Genomic DNA, 9364 nt, shown 5'->3' with positions numbered 1-9364 from the left:
AGGTGTGTGAGCTCCACTGTCTCATGTGTCAAGAGGATTATCTGAAGGAGCAGGAAGGAAAGAATATGTCATGAACATTTCTCCTCCACTTCTGACTCTGACATGGGCCCGGTGCTGTGCCCTATAATCAGGATCGTTTGTTAAAGAACACCACATTCACAATCAGGTGATGTTTATCACGACAACCACCAGAAATGTCTTTCTCTCTGTCCCCGGCAATCACAGATGAATCAAAATCTAATTTTCAATCAATTTCCTCCCTTCAGGACGTCTGCGCCGGCGCCCCGCTGATTGAGATTGTCCATGGGAGAACAGCAGGTTCTGTCTTCTTTACCCGGGAACAGGTCTCATCAGGACATCAGTGAAACTGAAGGATTTCATGAACGACAGGTGACGTGTCCTCAAAACAACTGGAACTCCAATTTCCTACTTCCAAAAGTTCACAGTTTCAGCTCAAAGTCAGGTGAAAAACTTCATCCACCATAAATCACACACTGTTGGTTTTTATTCATTTTCCTGGCGATTAGAGCTGAATGAATTCTGGTTCAAATATTCATAATTGATTATATATATTTATATACATATATATTTATATAATATTCTATATATTATATATAATTATATGTATTCATAATTGGTTCATTTGTCTTGTTGTAGTTGTAGTTCCTGCCTCCTCCTCCTCCTCCTCCTCCATCCGTCTACATCTGTTTTTCCCAAACCTTTCTTATTTTTTTTAAAAGTCACAAACCTTCGTGACCCAAGTCAACAGACATTATTCATAAACTCCTGTGGAACATGATACGAGACGACCCAAAAAAAATTCTTGCGACCCAGCTGAGGATCGTGACCCGGTCTTTAGGAAACAATGCTTAAAAAAAGATCCACACTCTTGGTTTCCACGTGAATTAATTTTCAATGATTGTGTTTCCCTCCCCATCGAAGGCCTCTCATTGGTTGTTTCTCCAGTTTGACTAACAGGTGCAGACAGAACAGCAGGATGTTGATGATAGAGTTACAGAGCTGATATCAAGTCCTCTGATCAATATTTGTGTCTCTTCCTGCTCCGCGCTCGCCAAAAAGAAAATGTTCTTTCATCTGGTCTCTCTCTCTTTATCTTGCCCTTAATCTTCTGCTCTTTAGACTTTTTTTCTCTGCACATTTAGTTTCCTACATGGTTGATGTACTTCACATGTAATTATACTGCTTCTTTGTGTACTCTGTTTTCCTCATCTGTTTTTCTTCATCATATCTTTTTTCTTTTCTCTTTTTTGTATTTGTAATAATTATGAGTTCTGATTTTCTTTTTTTTCTTTGTTTTCAAAAGAAACTGGATTACAGTCCTTAGACGAAGCAAAGGAAAAGGTCGTGACCTGATGTGAAAGACTTCCTATGGAATTGTCTTTTAGTAGTTTTCACAGTTAGTATTTCTTCACTTTTTTGTTTTTATTTTTTCCTTGTGTTTTCGTTTTCATCTTCTCTTTTATTTTTAATTTAAATACTCGATTTCCTCTTGTGCATTTGTTTACATTCTGATTTTCTATTTCCTCATCTTTCTCTTTCTCTGATTCTCTTTCTTTGGTTCCACTTTATTTATTTTTTTCTACATCTATTTACATTTATATTACATTAATCTTGTTCTGCCTTTGACCAACTTACGTTTCAGTGCGCTCAGACGGCCGTATCACTGATGTCTTTTTTCCGGTGATGACCAGTCGGAGGAGACGACTTCTCTGTGACGCTGTCTTTTTTCCGGTGATGACCAGTCGGTGGAGACGACTGCTCTGTGACGCGCTCCAGCAGATCTACGTATGGATTTCTGTCAGTGATGAGAAACTTGTCTCGCCGTAGCTTCGTAACTGGGGAAGAGGCTGATAATGAACTTTGGATAAATATCAAGAAATGTCCTGCGTCCTGTGAGTATCTCATCAACCACTGTTGTTGTCAGAACGTTGTCAATATTTTTACAGATTTATTATGAATCTGAAGTGAGGTGGCGCTCTCCCCTAACTGTATGTTTAACCGCTCCGTATGACCAGAGTAAGCCACGCCCATTTCCAAACGTTGACCAATCACACAGCGTCTCTCCTACTTACCATCGTTTGTACTCTATCACACTCTCTCTGCCTCCCATCAACGCTCGAGTTTTCTCACTATGAATTCTGGGATATATAGTTTGCTTTGCCACTGTCAAATCAAGGGAGACTCCTAGAACTTTCTGGAGATCTCAGATGTGTTTTCACTTCTTCTTATCTCTGGCTTTTTATGCAAAAACATTGACGTAGATATCCTGACGCTGATTCATGTCAGCAGAAAAGGAAGGAGAGAAAAAAAAAGGACAGAAATGAAATGGAGAGAGAGTCGACTGTACTAACTTCAAGGTCCGTGAACTTCAGAAGAGCAGACGTTTCATATCAGGATAATGGAAATACTTGAATCTGCTGCTAATGGAAAATGTAATAGTTACAGAATGAATTATAAACTGAGCTGCCTGACCACGGTGATTAGAAAGTGAATAATATTGACGGGCATTAGAAGCCGACCGGTTTGTTTGTTTGAACAGCACAGAATTGTTCATTCATCCACGGAACCTTTAAACCTTTCAAACATGTCCACAGTTCACTCAGAACCTTCTCCAACACTTCAACCTCAGCTGCTGCTCCTGCAGACGGAGCGTGTCCAGGGTCGTCCTGCCCATCGATCTGCCACTGTTTACCAATATATCTCAATCTGCAGGATGAACATCTTGCTCCGTGGCACATGTCAGACACCGGCATCTCTGTGGGATACACACAGACAGGTTCAATTACTGCCCCCACTCACACACACTCACACACACGTGTATTGCCACAGACATGCTCCACTTCTTCCTCGAGCAAATAATCAGGGCGGATGTGCACAGAATAGTAAATCAGATGGATTACCACAGACTGATGACATCACTCTCTCCTGCAGAGACATCGCAACTTTTTCAGATCGCGACAGAACGGCTGAGGGTGACAAAAAAAGTCGTCAGGAAATTTTGTTAAATACTGACCGTCCAATCAGAGGCCTCTTTGTACACGGCCGTTAAACACGTCGACACTAGTCTGTAGTTTTTGTTGACAACATGCAGTTGGGTTTTTTTTTAACATCACAAACACGTTGTTTATTCTGTTAAGTTTCTTGGATTTTAATGCAATTTTGAAGATTTAAAAATTTTTTTTAAAAAAAACCAAAATGATGTTTAAAGGGAAATAAAAAAACAAAAATATGATTCTTCATACGATGGGAGGAAAACGGAGTACCCAGAGTGTGTACTGTACTGCAGTAGACTGTCGTACATGTAGTCCCAGTCTCACATTACTTTAATGTGATATTATTCGAACTGGTACTAAAATACTATTTGAGTGCAATACCCAGAGTTTATGATTTCCTTGCTCTACAGTTCTGGTTGAAAAGTTTCTGTGAATCGATTCACATTCTAAATGCTCTACTTCCTCGGTTCTCCTGGGAGACGAGAAGATCTCACACAAAAGAAATGTAACCTTTTTCCTTCCTTTTTTTTCCCTGTCCTGGAATCAAAGGGTTGTATTTCTGTTTTCATTTTTGTTTCCCCCCCTTCTGACCCTTAAATGTTATTTAATATCACTTGCAGTTTGAGCTGATATGATGATGAGCCTGAAGTCGCAGGTTATTGATCTGGAGATTGATGATGATCTGTAGGTGAGCTGCTCGGCCAAGGCTTTATTGACTTCATCCACAGCCATTACAGTCAAGGTCCTGGAAATGTAATCCTGTCATCAGGACCAGTGATCAGCAGTGTTGGGATTGAATCATTACAGACCTACAGGCCGTATCACACTCCTCTGATCAACCTGTGACTTATTTACTTTTTACTTTCACTTATATAATAGTTCAAGGGTTTTTTATAGCTTGAGTTCATAATAAGCAATTATTATATAAATCCAGATCTTGTCTGTGCAAATGTGAGCAGATATGAAGGGATGAAGGCTCCATAGAAACTTTTTAATTAAGTCGTACGCTTTACAGATTTATTATCCCATGGCAACTGGGTAAATACTCCAAAAATAAAACGTCTAACCTACTTGGTAATGTGTCGTAGCTTCGTGGGGAGCGACTGACTTTTTCACTATATTTAGATGTGGTTGAACTGGAATAAATGATGAGCCACGGTTTGAACGTGTTTCCAAAATACTGGAATATTTATCAACCGTCTCTCCCCTAATTTGTCCACAGAGATTAATCCATACATTACATTAAACATGATAGAATAAACAAAATAAAATTTGAAAAAATATCTGCAAATGAGGATAGAATGTGTGTAAATAAATGGTTCAATTAAAAAATATTACTTATTTTTTTCCACTTTCCTTTCAAATTGTTATTCTTACTTAAATACTTATTGGCAATAACTCTGTGCCCACTTTTGTGGCCCTGCCTCCCCCTTCGGCAACCACTGAGTTTAACAGCATTAATCCATACATTACATTAAACATGATTTGTTATTCTTACTTAAATACTTATCGGCAATAACTCTGTGCCCACTTTTGGGGCCCTGCCTCCCCGTTTGGGAACCACTGAGTTTAACAGCTGTTACATTGATATAGTCTTGGCCTTGTTGCCCTTTTTATTAGGTACATGGGAGTAAAGGCATTGAGTGGGGGTCCTGGACCACGCCCCCCTCACCACCACCATCAGATGGTCTATCCAGTCGTGTCTTCATGAAGAATCACTGCGCATGTGATTTAGTGTGTGTGAGTGTGTACTAGTGGATCACTCTGCCCCGTTAAGTGCCCCATAACACTGGGTTATTGTGGGACATAACATCCAATCACCCTGAAATTGCCCGGTGTCATATCTGCGGCAGGACACTTCTGTCTGCCTCCAGCAGAGGAGACCACACTGTCTCATGTCATCTGTCCTCACTTTTATGTGCTTTCATTACAGGGGCGCGCACACTGGGAACAGCTCCAGGCAGTCTACACACCAAGTCATCTTCATCCTCAGAGAGACGTGTCCATATACTGCCCCACACTTTACGTCACCCCGGACCGGGGCCCCTCCCTAATTGACAGGACATGGCTTTTGGATGAGTGGAAAATATTATGAAATATTGTGACATCATCAGGCTGATGCCCATATATGGATAACCTCTTCTCAAACCCTGTATGGAAACTCCTCTGACCCAGAAAGAGTGGAATGTCCCTAGTTTTAGAACCATGCAGCAGGCAGAGATGTGGTTCTCCTGCCTGGGGGAACTCTGGAGATTAGCTCCGACTGCAGGAGCTCGGATGGAAGACAATAATGAATTTGTCAGTTTTACAAACACAGAAGTAGAAGTGACATAAAACCATCAGCATATAGTCTTGTGACAACGTGTTCCTCTCTACTCTAGTTTACATTGAAGGATTTTGACGACCATCTGTCGTCCTAATCTGTTAATCTGTGCTGCTATTTCAGCTCATCCTCCAAAACTCCACAAAATGGAAAACCTTTGTGCAGTAGAATTTGTTCGTGTTTCCTCCAGCTGTCAAGACTGAAGTTAGTGTGTCATATTTCATATTTAACGGATGGTGAGACACGTGGATTGGGAAAAAAAAACATTTACAAAAAGACCTGGACGACTGAGGTCACTGAGGGACATGGACAGATTTACATCTACGCTCCAGAACCTTCTGTGTGTTCAGAGGCGACACATCAGGGTTCCACCTTCTGATGTTCCCTCAGGGTCGTCACGACTGATCACGTCTGACTGTGATACATCTGCTGAGAGAGTGACTCCTGACCAAACACACCACAAACATCCCTCATTAAAATCTCTTCTGAAGCCGTTTTATCTAAAAGCAGTCCCTTCTCAGCTCCGTGCTCCGTGTTTCTTCTCTTTGAATATTTGCTGCTACAAACGTTAATATCTGGACTGGTTTTTGAGAACGCGCTGGCCGATAGCATAGACATGAAAGAGTTTCTCTACGTGTTTGAAAAACAGTTGTATTGCACATTTTGGATGGTCATAATACCACCTCTACAATAACAGCGGCTTCAAAGGGGGGACACATTATGCCAAATTGACTTTGTCAGTGTTTTGTTCACGCCTGTGTCTCTGCAGCGTCTGTCTTCTCCTTCAGTGCCAGTTTCAACGACTAAGTAGAAGTTTCATCATCTCCCAAAATCTGGAAATGTGTCTAAAAAACCCTGCATTGTTCTGATTTCACGTCACAAAGCATGTGGTTATAATGTTACTGTGTAGCGCCACCTGTACTGTCACAGTCTGATTTACATGTATGCAACTGTTGGCTGGCTACCATGTATTGTACGGCAAGGTCTGAACACAGCTGTTGACATCTGTAACAGCAGGGGGAGACAGACGGTAACTTTAATTCACTTTAGCGTTAATATTTAGAAGTGATGTCTTTTTTATTAGTTTAATACAGGGCTGTCAAACACATGTTTCATCCAGGGACTTCATACAACCTCATTAGATACGACCTAATCAGTTGTCAAGTGGGCGGGGCCAGTACAATCATAACATAATTACCTATAAATAACTGTAAGTCCATGTTTTTCCTCTTTGTTTTCATGCAAAGTAGTACAAGTATATCAGATAAATCCTAATCATATGTGAATGTAATTAAATTTGAAAATAATTTTAATGAAGTATAATTCATTAAGTGGGCCATATTGAAACCCCAAGTGGGCCAGTTTTAGCCCGCGAGCTGTATGTTTGTATCCCTGGTTTAATAAATATCTAAAAGATATTTATACTTAAGGAATGGGGCAAAAAATATATATATATTCATCATTTTCTCCAAATGTAAAAAGAAAAGTCCTCATTTAAAACTTTGTCAAAAAACTTTCCGAAAAAAGCATATGAGTCAGACGTTCCTCTAAGTCTTTTTACCTTTTAAATAAAACACTTGTAGAAATCCTGATTGTATGTGTAATCCTGAGCTGTCAAAGACTCAAACAGTGGAAATCCTCCCGTCTTAAAGAGATTGAGGGATCTTTTTTTAAATCTTTTTTTTTTTCTAAAGTTTAGAAAAGCTCGCGCCGTGAGATGATGATAATAAGTTTGGATTATTGACTGCTGCTCCACAGCCTCTTCACACAGTGAAGGCAGCACAGATTGTGGCTTTGGTGTGGGAGATAACCCACTGTCTTCTGGATCTCAATTCATTTTTTAATTATTTTTGTGCTTTTTCCTGGACTATTGTCATTACAGCAGATGAACAAGTCGACTCAGAGAACACTGACGCCCCCTGCAGACACCAAGGCTGTGCAGATTGTAAGTCACATTTTAGAACATAAATTGAACTGATTTTAACCTGCGGCTTATACACACACACACACACACACACACACACACACACACACACACACTGTCTACCAGTGATTACAACTGAGTTCTGTATTTTTAGAGCACAGTCATAGTTTGATTCACATCACATCTGACTAACAAGTAATTTTCTGTGCAAATTAGTAATCATTTGTCTTTTAAGCTCTCCTCGTCTGCGGCGTCCCTCAGGGTTCCGTTCTCGGGCTACTGTTTTATTCCCTACGGATTTTTCCATTAGGTTTTATCTGTTTGAAATGGATGATCTCTTAGCGATGTTATGCTAAATTCACCCAGTCTCATGTACTGGTGTATTCTGCACCTCCCCCAATTACTGCCATACACTACTGCCTGAACGATATCAAAATAACTTTCTGCAACATAATTACCACAAATAATCTATTTTCCGCCTCCACACGGACCTTTATCCTTAAGGCTGATAAATATTCTGCTAGAATAATGATTTTTTTTTTTTTGGAATGTAGAGACTCTTGTGATATTGAGATATTTATGGAGTATTCTGCCCTATTTAAATCTATTGAAAAATTCTATCGACTTTCTGAGTTGTGGAAGAGCATTTCTTCTCTAAAACTCAAGAACCAAGAACTTTCTTTTTTCCTTCCAGGCCTGCAGAAAAACAAAATGACGTAACTTTTTCCCCACCTCAGGGTTTGGATTTTTACAGCTTGTTTCATGGCTCATTGTCTGGGCAAAGTTTTTTTTGGCTCATATTTTGAGATTGGTAGGAATTTTTTACGTTTATGTTTTATGCTTTTCTGTCGAGAAATCTGATGTCAGTGAATCACTTTGACTCGACTTCGGTAATTTGTAAATATATTGTAAAAAATAATTTGACATGACTTTCCAGACTGCTGCTGAGAGGACGATAAAAAAGTGAAAACGTTTTTTTCCTTTAAAGATTCAGAACTTCATCTAATATTTGTCTATATATGTAAATATATATCTATATAAAATATATATTTATATATATTTACATACATATCAATGTACCTGTATGATATAGTGTATATATACTGTATATATATAGAGAGAGAGGGCGAGAGATAGTGAAAATATATTATATATTTTATGAAAAAAAATTTTTTTTAACTTACCCGTTTGGTGATATTTATTTTTGAATGCCTCCCCATGTAATATTTGTCCTACAGTAGTGGACCTCACAAAATACATGGGGAAAAAGTGACACAGACCTGTGGAGAATATATTGACTGAAATATGACAATGAAACACACAAAAAAAAATTTAATTTTGAAGTGATATCTAAATAACAGCAGAGCCTCAGGGTTGAACCGACTCATTTCAGATGATATTTGCTCCCGGTATCGTCACCCTCTTCTGTCATCTCTCTTTTTCGACTTTAATTTACTGTGGATGTGTGTAATAAAGTCCAGCTCCTGGCCACGTACTGTATGTTCTCTGACAGAACCCGGCATCATCTGTTCCTTCAGTCAGTATCATGATCTATTTTCAGGGCATGGAACCCTCGACGGGTTTCGACCAAAAGCAGAGATTAACCAGATGGTTTTGATTGATCCACAGACAATCTGATATAGAATGTTTACATCTGTGATGTAATATTCAGTGTGGTATTGGGTTTTTTTTAGTGGGGGGGGTTACAACTATTGCATGCCATTTGCAACTGTTAATATTTTTTTCTTTTTCTTTTTTTTTTTTTTTTGAGGCTAAGTGAAACATTTATTATAACTGAACAGATCCAAGTTATCATAGCAACAACAACTATTTTTTACATCAGAACGGAATAAACTCTACCCACTTAGTCACGACTCTCTCCCTCTTCACCTCACCCGTCGAAGCACAGAGCTGTGGTGAGGAAGGGAAATTCAAATAAATAACAGTGATTCATTCTCTGGTGTCGATGCAGCTTTCAGAACAGACCGGTCTGAAAGTGTTTGCTCTCATCTTTCCGTGGATGTGATGCTCTTTCAGTCTGACGGTTTAAGAGGATAAAGCCAACCCTGAGCTTATGAAAGCACAGAGGTAGAGAACACAGGC

This window comes from Cynoglossus semilaevis, chromosome 20, assembly GCF_000523025.1.
Source record: "Cynoglossus semilaevis isolate Cse_v1.0 chromosome 20, Cse_v1.0, whole genome shotgun sequence".
Classification (NCBI taxonomy): Eukaryota; Metazoa; Chordata; class Actinopteri; order Pleuronectiformes; family Cynoglossidae; genus Cynoglossus; species Cynoglossus semilaevis.
The sequence above is the reverse complement of the archived record's forward strand: the minus strand, read 5'-3'. Positions refer to the sequence as shown.